Source organism: Melospiza melodia, chromosome 7 (genome assembly GCF_035770615.1).
Source record: "Melospiza melodia melodia isolate bMelMel2 chromosome 7, bMelMel2.pri, whole genome shotgun sequence".
Lineage (NCBI taxonomy): Eukaryota > Metazoa > Chordata > Aves > Passeriformes > Passerellidae > Melospiza > Melospiza melodia.
This window is the reverse complement of record NC_086200.1, coordinates 27946447-27959578: the sequence shown is the minus strand read 5'-3', so window position 1 is coordinate 27959578 and position 13132 is coordinate 27946447. Positions and strand designations below refer to the sequence as shown.

Below are 13132 nucleotides of genomic sequence, written 5' to 3'. Positions count from 1 at the left end.
GTGCTCCCAGGGCTGAATATTTCCTGGGAATGTCTTCATCTTTCCCAAGTTTGCTCTTGTTCTGCTGAATTTCCACCTTGTGTAATGAATTTCCACCTTGTGCAAGAGAAGATGTTCAGACATACCAGACCCTGAGCTTTTTTTAAAAAAATTCCCCATTTCTTCCTCTGAAATGTTGTTAGAATTTGCTTTTTGTTTTCATTTCCTTCAATGGCAATTTTCCCATGCTTTCATTTTTGCCCAGCCTGATGTTAATGGTTGTTTTTGTGCTTTCCCAGTGCAGGACACAGCTTCTGGTTTGGACATGGGTCATTGGGTCACTCCTCCAGCTTTCAGGGCCAGGATCTGAGCAAGAACTTGGACACTTCCAAGGTGAGAAACCCACAGCCAGGTGCCTCAGCTTCTCTGGCAGCCCAATAATTGGGCATTAAACCACATTTTTAGTGAATAATTTGGGGTGTTCCATTTGGGGTAAGCACCACCTGGTGCTCCAAGCACTCTCTGCAGTTGGGACAAGCAGTTGGAGCTGGGCTTTGCTGATCACTTCCAGCTCATCCCACTTCTGGTTTGGAATGGGTCACTGTTTCAGCTTTCAGGATCTGAGCAAGAACTTGGACACTTCCAAGATGGGAAACCCACAGCCAGGTGCCTCAACTTCTCTGGCAGCCAATAATTGGGCATTAAACCACATTTTTCCTGAAAAATTTGGGGTGTCCCATTTGGGGTAAGCACTCTCTTTTGCTCCAAGCACTCTCTGCTGGGACAAGCAGTTGGAGCTGGGCTTTGCTGATCACTTCCAGCTCATCCCACTTCTGGTTTGGACACAGGTCACTCCTCCAGCTTTCAGGATCTGAGCAAGAACTTGGACACTTCCAAGGTGAGAAACCCACACCCAGGTGTCTCAGCTTCTCTGGCCACTCAATAATTGGGCATTAAACCACATTTTTAGTTTACAATTTGGGGTGTCCCACTTGGGGTAAGCACTACCTGGTGCTCCAAGCACTCTCTGCTGGGACAAGCAGTTGGAGCAGGACTTTGCTGATCCCTGTGGATCCCTTCCAGCTCATCCCACTTCTGGTTTGGACATGGGTCACTCCTCCAGCTTTCAGGGCCAGGATCTGAGCAAGAACTTGAGCACTTCCAAGATGGGAAACCCACAGCCAGGTGTCTCACCTTCTCTGGCAGCCCAATAATTGGGCATTAAACCACATTTTTAGTGAATAATTTGGGGTGTCCTGTTTGGGGTAAGCACCACCTGGTGCTCCAAGCATTCTCTGCAGTTGGGACAAGCAGATCCCACTTCTGGTTTGGACACAGGTCACTGTTTCAGCTTTCAGGATCTGAGCAAGAACTTGGACACTTCCAAGGTGGGAAACCCACAGCCAGGTGTCTCAGCTTCTCTGGCCACTCAATAATTGGGCATTAAACCACATTTTTAGTTTACAATTTGGGGTGTCCCACTTGGGGTAAGCACTACCTGGTGCTCCAAGCACTCTCTGCTGGGACAAGCAGTTGGAGCAGGACTTTGCTGATCCTGTGGATCCCTTCCAGCTCAGGATATTTGATGAAGTGGCGTGAATGGATTAATTTAAAATGTGCTGGGGTGGCTCTTTACATTCAACTGCAAAAACACTCAAGGAGAGAAATTCCTAGAACCAGCCTTTGCTCTGCTAGCAGTTCCCAGCCTGAACTGTTTCCAGCACAACCGCTGATCAAACCCACCCCGATTTTCTTTTCAAGCTCCCCTCAAAAAGAAAAAAAAAACCAAAAAAATCACAGCCAAGGGTAGAAAATTTGCCAGGCTCTTTGGGAGTTTTGGGGATGCCAGAGCCAGCAGCCATCCAGGCTTCTCCAAACTCCTCATTTTGCAGGGAGATCTCGAGCTAACGAGCTGTCAGCCGAGTGCCTTCGCACCCGAGGCAGCCGTGGGCTGAGCTCCTGCTTCTTTATACCTATTCCAGCAACTTCTGGGCTTTGCAATCAGCGTCTGCAAATCCAATTAGCGTTTTTCTTTGTGGCACTGGATGCTGGCAGAGATCCGCTGTGCTGCTGCCATCTACAGTAGGGCCAGTGCCAATGGATAAGAAACACTCCTCATTTGCATATTCAAATATGCAAATGAGACACGACAGCTCTCCTTCATTTTTCTTTGGGGGTGGTTTTTTTTTTCTATTTTATTTTTCTTTCCAGAGTCTTGCCTCAAAGATCCTTGTCTCAGACTGAAAGGTGTGTGTTTAATCTGGCTTGGCCCATGGTAGGGGGACCATGCCAAGGGCTGGTTCTGTCCCGTGAGAGTTGGGGATGATGGAAAATAAAGTGGAAAAAAGACTTTGCACTGCACTTATCCCTGCCTCGGCCAGGGATGGGAAAGATTTCAGGGGTGTTTTCCCAGGTTCCAGCCCTGGGAAAGGACAACACGTTCTTTCTCTCTCCTGCTTGTGCACTCTCAGATATTTGAACGTGGCTGTTCCTGGGGAATGTGAGCAAAGGAGGCAGCAACTGAAGTGCTGAGATCAGGTGAGTCCTGGTGGGCAAAGTCCTGACAGAGCAGCCCACACTCAGGTGTCCCCACAGCCACCAGACTGGCAGAGCTCACCCTGTTCATGGGATGATCTGAGCAGCAGATGATCTTTCTCCCTCCTGCCTGTGCACACTGGGATGCTTGAACATGGCTGTTCCTGAGAAGTGTGAGCAAAGGAGGCAGCAACTGAGGCACTGAGATCAGGTGGGTCCAGGTGGGCAAAGTCCTGACAGAGCAGCCCCAGTGTCCCCACAGCCACCAGACTGACAGATCCCACCCCAGTTCTTGGGATGATCTGAGCAGCAGATGATCTTTCTCCCTCCTGCCTGTGCACACTGGGATGCTTGAACGTGGTTTTTCCTGGGGAATGTGAGCAAAGGAGGCATCAACTGGGGCACTGAGATCAGGTGGGTCCTGGTGGGTAAAGTCCTGACAGAGCAGCCCACATTCAGGTGTCCCCACAGCCACCAGACCGGCAGAGCCCACCCTGCTCTTGGGATGAAACAAAACTGTCCCTCAAGGCAGCTCCTCCCTTCCTCCCCGGGCTCCCTTTCTCTGCAGGAACACACTGACCCCTCACACACAGCCCCCACCCTCCCCAGCAGCCCCTCCACACCATCCTCATGCAGCCCAAAATGCCTGAATTGCTGATTTTCCAGCAAAAATTCATTCCTGTGAGTTTAGCATCACTGTGAGGTGGGCTGTACATCAGCCATACATCGACTGCAAGTCCCTGTCATGGTTTCATATGTCTGTGCTTGTGGCTTGCCCTTCCTGTCTCTGGAGGAACAAGTTTGTTTCAGTGTTTTTCATCATTCATTATTATTTTCTCATTACTAATTTAGTTGCAGCCTTCCCTGCTTCCACTCTTGCACTAAAACCACGACTTCTGTGGTCAGACTGGGCTCTGAGTGGCTTGGACACCAGCCAGGGAACAAGCAAGGCTGATTCCAGCACGGAAAGAACCAGGCAGTGCAGGAAAATGATCATCTTGTAATAGCTCGAAAGGATTTAAAGATTAGGACACAAACCTCGCGTTTGAGGAGGGTTTCTGTGAGAAAATTCACTCTCCCACTTTGTGCAACGTGCTTGAGTGGAAAGATCCTCAGGTTCTGGGTGTCAGTGACTTCTCTGACAGCTGCAAAATGATTCTGGTGGCCTTCACCCACTTCTGCAAAGCCAAGTGCTCTGTGGTGCTCCCAGGATGAACAAAGCTGCAGCTGAAACCCAGAATTGGTGATATTTAAGTTAGAATGGGCAGAGATCTTTCTCCTGGTGTGGACCAAAGCTTTGCCAACCCCAGCATCACCTCCTTGTGTGCTGCCTGTGAAAATGTCCTGACCCTGAAGCTGAGGGAGGATTTGGTTCCTCTGGGGGGACCTGGGTGCTGCTCTGGTCTGTCTGGCACAGGCTCACCTCAGGGTGACAGGAGAAGCTGTGAGTGAGGGCTGCAGCCACGCTGGCTCCTGGTTTGTTAATCAACACTGGGATCCCTGCAGGGAATCCTGTTTCAATCAGCTGTGAACCCCAGCAGTGTTTATTCTTCTGAGAAATGATTTTCTTGTGCCTGGTGTCTGCTTTCCCCTTCTGCAGTTCACACTCCACACTGCAGCGTTCACAGAACATATTTAACACTGGTGGAGTGTAGCAAAAGCCCAGATTGTTAATAACCAAAAACTCTGATTGCCAAAAAGATACTCCTAGCAACTACTAGCTGCATCTGGGAAAAATTACAGACAGCTTGGAAATTCTTTAGCTCCTTATTAATGAAGGACTTTGTAAAAAAACCCAACCCACACTGTAATACAGTTTAGCTTAACTAAGTTCTTTTGTGCCTGAGGAAAATCTAAATTATAGCATGCTATAGCTACTGAAAAACGCAGAAGGATTTAAATGTACAATAACTCCCTGAACCAGAAGGAAGAGGGAAAATTTTCTTAGTAAGTGGGAACACAATGAGAATTTATTTTATTCTTTCTGGGTATTTAGTGCTGGTGAAAAGAGCCAGATGAATAGTCCCAAACACATCACGTCCCTTGCAGATGCAACATGGGCAGCACAAACTGGAACTGCTCCACCAACGTGACCCAGTTCTGAATGAGCAGCACCAGATTGCTGGGGGAGAAAGGCGCCTGTCACCATTCAGCCCCTGACCCCTCTGCTCCAGGCTCCTAATGAAGGGGCCTCATTAACACCAAAGGTGAGCTTGACATTATAATGGGCTGCTGAAGTGACACCCATCAATCCTGTCCCGCTGGCTATTGAGGTGAGGCCGCCTTCTGTGGGAACCCAGAACATCCAGGAGGACAAAGACCTTGCCAGGGGGCTCAGAGACCCTGGCACAGAGCCCAAAACACCTGTGGGTTTGATTGTTACCAACCTTGTGTGAAGATCAGCAAGCCACAACAGTTTAGGTATAATAACAGTGAAATTATCATGGGGTGGAAAAGTAGATTTTAGGGTTTTTGCTATGGGGGTTCAGGAGGCAAGATGGAGGAATCTGGGCGTGTCCAGCCTCTCTTCTTCTTCTTCTTGGCCTCCATCTTCTGCTGTGATGGTGGCACAAGTTGGGAATGGCAAATATCAATAATGGCCAGAGCAACGAGCCCCAGTGGTGTCAGAATTCAGGACATCTCTCTGGCTGTCCTGGATGGTCAAGATCCCTGCCAGGGGGCTCAGAGACCCTGGCACAGAGCCCAAGACACCTGTGGGTTTGATTATGACCCATGGAGCAAATTACCAACCTTAGATGAAGATCAGCAAGCCACGACAGTTTAGGTAGAATAATAGTGAAGTTATCACGGGGTAAAAATATAGATTTTTGGGGTTTTTAGAATGGGGATTCAGGGGGCAAGATGGAGGGAACTGGGCATGTCCAGCCTTTCTCCTTCTTCTTCTTCTTGGCCTCTGTCTTCTGCTGCGATGTTGGCACAAGTTGGGAATGGCAAATATCAATAATGGCCTGAGCAACAAGCCCCAGTGGTGTCAGAATTCAGGACATCTCTCTGGCTGTCCTGGACTGACAAGATCCCTGCCAGGGGGCTCAGAGACCCTGGCACAGAGCCCAAGACACCTGTGGGTTTGATTATAACCTGTGGAAAAAATGACCAACCTTATATGAAGATCAGCAAGCCACAACAGTTTAAGTAGAATGAAAAAGGGTTGAAAAAAAGAGATTTTTGGGGTTTTAAGGATGGGGATTCAGGGGGCAAGATGGAGGGAACTGGGCATGTCCAGCCTTTCTCCTTCTTCTTCTTGGCCTCCATCTTTTGCTGTGATGTTGGCACTTTTAGATTGGTTTAGAGTAGAAGCTCACTGCCTAACACAGGTGTGAGGTATTGGGAAGTAATTGTAAACATTGTACACGTAGTTTTTAGTATGAAGACATAACACTGCCCTGGGGGCAGGCAGAGTGCCTGGACTGTCTTGCTGAGCAGGACAGGAAAAAGAATTTTATAGATAAGATACAATAAACAACCTTGAGACCAAGAAATGAAGAGCTCTGACTCCTTCTTCAGGCGCTGGGCTGGGAAAAGAGACTTTCTAACTTTTCTTGGGGTCACTATGAGCAGCCAGAGATCCTGACAGGGATTTCCTCTGGTGCTCTGCACACAGGGGTCAGCTTTGGCCAAGTGATGTAAGAGCCTGGTGCTGCCAGAGCTGGCCAGACCTGCCACGGGGAGAATTTCACCAGCTGGATTTGCCCCAGGCTGAACACAAACTGCTGGCACGAGGATGGGCCCAGGCACCTCATGTGGCCACTGGAGCAAACACAATTTGGGACAAAGGCAGAGAGGGAGATTCACTGCTGAAATCCATGTCTGCTCTGCACAGGGCTGCCAAAGGCTTTGAGAGGTGCCCATGTGCTGAGAGAGAGAGGCCACCTTGGGACTGGGGACTGTCACCTTCAGCAGGGTAAACTTCAGGCTACTGAAAAATACCAGATGAGGGGGAAAAATAGCTTGGAAAGTAGTACATGACAGAAGGAGATCAGTGGAGAAGTCTGACCAGCACCAAAGTCTAACCAGACCAAAGTCTAGCCCTGTTCTGAGCTGTGCTCTGGGTTGAGGAGCCCAGTAGTGAGTAGGGATTGGCTGTGGCTGCCCCATCCCTGGAAGTGTCCAAATCCAGGTTGGGTGGGGTTTGGAGATACCTGGGATAGTGGAAAGTGTCCCTGCCCATGGAGGGGTGGCCTGGATGGGCTTTAAAGTCCCTTCCAACCCAAACCATTCCATGATTCTACAAATACACTGAGACAGGAGCTCTCCAAGGCCCTCCCAGTGCTGGGAGCTTCCTAGGGCTCTAAGGTGGCAGCCCAGTGGCTGCATCCTCATGCTTGCCCTGCTTCTGAGCATCCTGAGCTCTTCTCACCTTGTGTGGAGCCTTCTCCTCTTGGCACTGCTGTTTCTGCCATTTCCAACCCCAGGAATTCAGCCTGGGGGGCTTTGAGAGCCACTGCTGTTTTCCAAGGGCAGTGGATCCCCAGCCTGGTGCTGTGTGATGCTCTCTGCACTCAGAGCACATTGTGAGACAAAACCAGAGCTCCTGGAGCTGCTTTTCCAGAACCTTTAAAATTCCAAAATTCTCAGCCTGGAGAAAATGAGGCTCAGGAGGGACCTTTTGGTTCTCCACAGCTCCCTGACAGCAGAGTGCAGCCATGTAGGGAGCAAGGAACAGGACAAAATCCAGCCTCAAGTTGGTCCAGGGGAGATTTAGGTTGGATATTGTGAAAATTTCCTCACAGAAAGGGTTGTAAAGGATTGGAATGGGCTGCCCAGGGCAGTGGTGGAATCACCATTGCTGGAAGTGCTCAAAAAACTTTGGATGTGGCCCCTGGGGACATGGTTTGAGTGGTGGTGGCACTTAGTGGCTGGACTCAATGATCTGAACCACTGGGATTGAATGAAATTATTAAGAATTTCTGCTTTTTTTTAATTTTTTTTGTGGATTCTGGGTCAGCTGCTCCCATAATAGATTCCACTAAACTGTTGTTTTTTTTTTTTTCTGGAATGGTGCAAAAAGAGCTTTCACCTGTCTGCACAGCAACTGCAGGACATGGTTTAGGAGGTGGTGGTGACACTTAGTGGCTGGACTCAATGATCTGAACCACTGGGATTGAATGAAATTATTAAGAATTTCTGTTTTTGTTTTTTTTTTGGTGGACTCTGGGTCAGCTGCTCCCATAGTAGATTCCACTAAACTGTTTTTTTTCTGGAATGGTGCAAAAACAGCTTTCACCTGTCTGCACAGCAACTGCAGGACATGGTTTAAGTGGTGGTGGCACTTAGTGGCTGGACTCAATGATCTGAACCATTTGGATTGATTCTGGGATTTAACAAAATTATTAAGAATTTTTTTTTTTTTTTTTTGGTGGACTCTGGGTCAGCTGCTCCCATAGTAGATTCCACTAAACTGTTTTTTTTTCTGGAATGGTGCAAAAAGAGCTTTCACCTGTCTGCACAGCAACTGCAGGAGGGGTTGCCACATATGCAAATGCATGCAAATGCCCCCTGCTCTGCCTGGCTCAGGTGCTGTGCCAGCTCAGATAGTGCCCCACGCTGCAGTGGGGGCTATGCCAACGTGCTGTGACTCAGGGCATTTGGCTGGCACTGCCATGCTGAAATTCAGCCCACTGAAACTGCAGCTTTATCAGTGCCATCGCTACCTGTGAGAGACAGGAGTGCCCCTGATTGCAGCAAAGCCATTTTTTAGCAGCGTGGCACATCTCAAACACCCTGGAGCTGGATTTTGTTGCACAAAAGCACAGCCAGGGCAGTTTCAAGGGAGTCAGGCTGGAATATAAAGTGACAAACACATGTGACAAACACTGTTTTGACCAACACAGGGAGGATTCAGAGCTGTCACTGTGGAAGCAAAGCTGTAACAAATTCTTTCCCTTTGTTACTCAGCCATCAAATAAACCAGGTAATTCCCTCCCATGAGTGAATCCTCTTCACTTATAAAGTTATAAACCATCAATATTTAAGCTGGATAAAGGATACAATCCATTTGGGCCCATTTCACACAGTTTTGGAAGGGCAACCAGTGCAGGTGCAGGCTGCTTGGTTTGGGTGCCTGGGCATTTTTATAGGCCAGGAGATCTATTTTAAATCCCTGTGAAATGTGTCACAAAACATCTGACATATGTGGGAAACATATTCCTGCACAGTCTGAGCAGGGTGTGAGGTCGCTGGGGAACAGCTTGAAAACAGCAATCATTTGCATATGGATATAAAGTTATTTATTTGGTGACACCACCCCAGGGGAAGAGGGGCACGGCCCAGCCCTCTGCAGGTCACAGGCAATGTCAGGGGCGTTGAACTTGTGAGGAGCAAAATTATGAGGGCAAATCCAAATGGCTGAAGGGTTTGTGCCTGGAAATTTTTGTTTGATCCTCGTAAAAATGTTTTGTGGTGGGTAAAAGGCAGAAAGAGGAAAATAATGGTATTTTTCACCCTTTGCTCTGTGATATTTTAAACATTAAGATTCATAGAATCACAGAATGTCCCAAATTGGAAAAGACCCACAATGATCATGAGTCCAACTCCTGATTCTGCACATCCCACCCTGTGCATCCCTGAGAGGGTTTGGCTTGGAAGGGACCTTAATGATCATCTGATTCCAAATCTTAATTGGAATTAATTTATATCTTTGTCTACTTGTGAGGATGGTAAATGTTATTTAATGTTAATGGGCAAATCGTGAAGCCTGATAGGATGATTCATGATGAACAACACATGCAACTTGTTGCCATTTTTGCTCTGTTTCACAGATTTGGGGTTGATTTCACTTGTCAGTGCTCTGGTGGATGGTAATACTTGGCAATATTAGGATAGCAAACAGCAAAATCTCACATATATTAATTCCTGCGTTTTCACACGACAGATCTTCATTGATTAATTTTTAAATTGGTCCCAGAAAGCACTTAGTGAGATATTGAAATTTGCACTTTATTGGCATTACATGGCACTATTCCTTGCTCCGGCTCAGCAAAATATATTCTTAAGTGTAAGTGCCATTGATATCAATGGAATTATTCATATTCTTAAAATTAAACATATGCTTAAACATTTCAGGAAGCTGAGACAGCTGGTCTCTTGTTGAAGGCCTATCTAAATAAATGCAGCATCTACAGCAGATTGTGAAATTTATAACCCCATGCACAACTTAATGTTGAATTTCTCAGCATTTCAGGTAAATCTTTACCTTTTGTTAAATATTTGTGCCAAAGAAGCAAAGTGGGACATTTCAGGACAGTCCAGTTTTATGTTTGAACACATCTGTGAAGAACCTCTGCAGGAATAGGGAGAGAAACAGCTGAATGTTCATAGAAAGTGAACCAAAAAAATAAAAAAAGTGGAGGCTGACCCTAATTGAAACCACGTTTTGAGCTGTAATGGGAAGGCACAGAAAAATTAATCCTGCCATTTTAGGTATTTTGATAGCAGCCATTAGTGGAGAGTTGGAGTTATTCAAACCACTTTGCCAGACAGAAAGGAGCTGCTTGTTTTTCTTCTGCCAGCAGCAGTGAGAATGTCTTCCCAAGTGGAACCAAACCACAGGGGTTTATAGAAACAGCTGAAGAGATTATTTGATCTTTTGATTAAAACCTCATTTTTGGGTCAGCTGGTTTATTTTCCCAGGTAATGGCTGTGCTTCTCCTTGCCCACATCTCTGTGATCCCTGGTCAGACCCAGCCCTGGCTGGGGGTGCAGATCAGACAGAAGAAGAAAAAAAGAAAAAGAAGAAAATGCAAAAAGAAAAAAATGACAGAGCATTCCCTGGAATATAGTGACAATATTCCCTGATATAGTGACATATTCCCTGATAGCTTCCACCTGCCCAGAACAGCCACCAATATCTATGAAATCCTGGCATTTATGGTTCATTTTGTCTCTTAAGAAAAGTGGACAGCAAGGATGTAGGGAAAACAATGAGGAACAAAAAAAAAGGAGTGTGTGAAGTGGGAGGGACAGGACTGCCAGACCCCAAGCTGGAAATCCTGTGTCAAGCCTCCAAAGTTACACTGAGTTGAAAGGACAAGACTTTTAAAAGTAATAATTCTTGGAGCTTATCTCTTTCCTTCCTGGGTTTCTCAGCCCTTTGTGTTCACGGTTTCAAACTTTTGGCTGCAGCCGTGGGAGATTAAAACTGAGCATAAACCCAGTGTTGGTTTCACCTGACTCTAAGTCGGTCCTGAAGATTGCCAGGCTGGCACTAAAATCCCAGGACTTTGTGACATCCACTCCCTGTTTCAAAACTACCCTGTCCTTTCTCTCTGAGACACTTTACAAATAAAGATCTTTTCCAAAAGGCATAAGCGACACTCTAGTGAAGCAATTTCTTTTCCTGGCACTGCTAAGAGCAGGGACTGAGTTATTATTAATTACTTTTGCATTATTTATGCAGGTCCTTGAATGTGCAATATCTTTTACAGATAAATCACCCTGCCTTGAAAAGTTTCCAGTCTGCCAGCCAAATCCTGGGAATCTGAAACAGCAGCAGGCAACTGGTGCAGCAGAACAGGTAAATGTTAATCCTTGATGCTGCAGGACTGGTGCCTTATCAACGTTTTTCTTTCAATTGTTTTGTGATTGCACCAAACAGACTCAACTGATGCTGTTGTTTCCCAACCTCTTTAATCTGGCATCAGCTGACAGGAGCAGCCTCCATCCTCTTCCTCACTCCCACTCCTTCTCTTGCCTCTCTTTTTTTTTTTTTTTTTTTTGTGCTGCAGTGGAGAACCAAAGCAGGGACGTGGCAGAATTAAGGAGAGGTTTCTTTCAGGCCAGTCCCAGCCTGTGTCCCTGTGCATGGGTGTCTCTGTCCCTCTGGGAGCCTCTCAGGAACCCCAGCCAGCCCCAGCTCTGCAGAAAATGGGGAGACACTGTCCCGTGCCCCGAGGGTGCTGAGGGCACCTGGGCTGGTGCCTCCTGCTCCGAGCAGGTGCTCTGTCATTTTTTTCTTTTTGCATTTTCTTCTTTTTCTTTTTTCTTCTTCTGTCTGATCTGCACCCCCAGCCAGGGCTGGGTCTGACCAGGGATCACAGAGATGTGGGCAAGGAGAAGCACAGCCATTACCTGGGAAAATAAACCAGCTGACCCAAAAATGAGGTTTTAAGCAGAACAGACACCAGAGACATGGGTAGGAGATGAAGGGCAGACTCTCAGCAGGAGTTAATCCAAGGTTTTATTCTAGGAGTCCCAAAGGAGCCCCTACACCTCAGGGGGCTCCTGCTGAGAGAGAGCCCCGAAGAGGTGCCAAGGTTACACTTAAAGGGAGGTGGAAACATAAATTAGATAACATTTACTGACCAATGAGATAAATTAAGGTATGGATACTGGGAAATGGACATTTAGGACAGCCTATGGAGAAACACTTGAGGGGCTGACCCCTGGCCTCTGGGTAATCACTCGATGTCCTGACCAAAAGTTCTGGATGGAGGGGATGGGATGCTGAGTGATGGACAGAGAGCCAGGGTGGGGATGTGGGGGTGATCTCAGCAAAGGAAAGGGATTACACAGGTAAAGAGAGGGGGGTACAATCTGGGATAAACCGTTTGGGAAAAATACGGGGATACAAAACAAAACTACTTCCAAGTATTACAAAGTATAAAAACACACTACAACACATGGGGCTTTGCAGGTCCTCCTGTCCTGAGCTCAGCTGGTGTCACCCCTGTCACACCCACACGGCCCAGGGAGCCCTCACAGCTCCCCAGGGTGCCAAGAAGGGCCCACTGCAGCCTCGAGGAGTTCCCCACTCCCTGTTTGGCCATCCCTTCATCCCCTGCCAGCTTTAGGGCTGTTTGTCAGCTCTGCCCCACAGATGCAGCCGTGGCTCCCTGGCAGGAAGGACAGAGCATCCCCAGCAGCTTTGGGGCATTTTGGAGGGGCAAACCCAGCCTCAGATAACCCTGTGCAGATGCCCAGACCACCGTCACAGGCTGCTCTTGGGGCTGCTTTGCTTTCTCAGGCTGCAGCCCTGCTCGGAGCAGGAGGCCCAGCCTCGGGCACTGCCGCCCTTTTAAAGCTGCTTTGTGGGTTTCTTTTCTTTTCTCTCTCTCTTTTTTTTTTTTTTTCTTCCCTTCCCGCAGGTTCCCAGGGCTGGGGATTCAGCTTCTGGCCTCATCCAGAAATCCCCGAGGGTTTCAGATCCCCACGAGGCCTCTCAATGTCTTGATCTGCTTGAATAGGCATTTTTAACGCGGCCCCGGCTGTCATCGGGGCCTGTTACAGTCACTCAACTGCAGCGACATTGTTCTCCCGGCAGACACCTCCCTTATTTCCATACTGCACGGGGGATTTGGCCGCTGGGGCCGAGCATCCCACCGGGGCTGGCTGGCTGGAGGTGGCCAATTAGCCCTGCTTGCCCCCAGCCCAGCCCTGCATCCCCCTGCTCTTCATCCCCCCAGCCCTTCATCCCCCCGCTCTTCATCACCCCAGCCCTGCATCTCCCCTGTCCAGCCCTTCATCCCCCAGCCCTTCACAGCCCAGCTCTGCATCCCCCTGCTCTTCATCCCCCCAGCCCTTCATCCCCCAGCCACAGCCCTTCATCCCACAGCCCTTCACAGTCCAGCCCTTCATCCCCCCAACCCCTTCATCCCCCCAA

The 13132-nt window shown here is 48.1% G+C and overlaps 1 long non-coding RNA gene across 1 annotated transcript; it reads left to right on the top strand.

Annotated features, from left to right (window-relative positions):
• The first annotated feature begins 322 nt into the window (after nt 1-322).
• Nucleotides 323-12813, top strand: LOC134420681 (uncharacterized). Its single transcript, XR_010028405.1, has 4 exons — nt 323-372; nt 2451-2517; nt 10959-11047; nt 12618-12813. It is a non-coding gene; the product is annotated as an uncharacterized LOC134420681 (long non-coding RNA).
• Nucleotides 12814-13132: the final 319 nt, after the last annotated feature.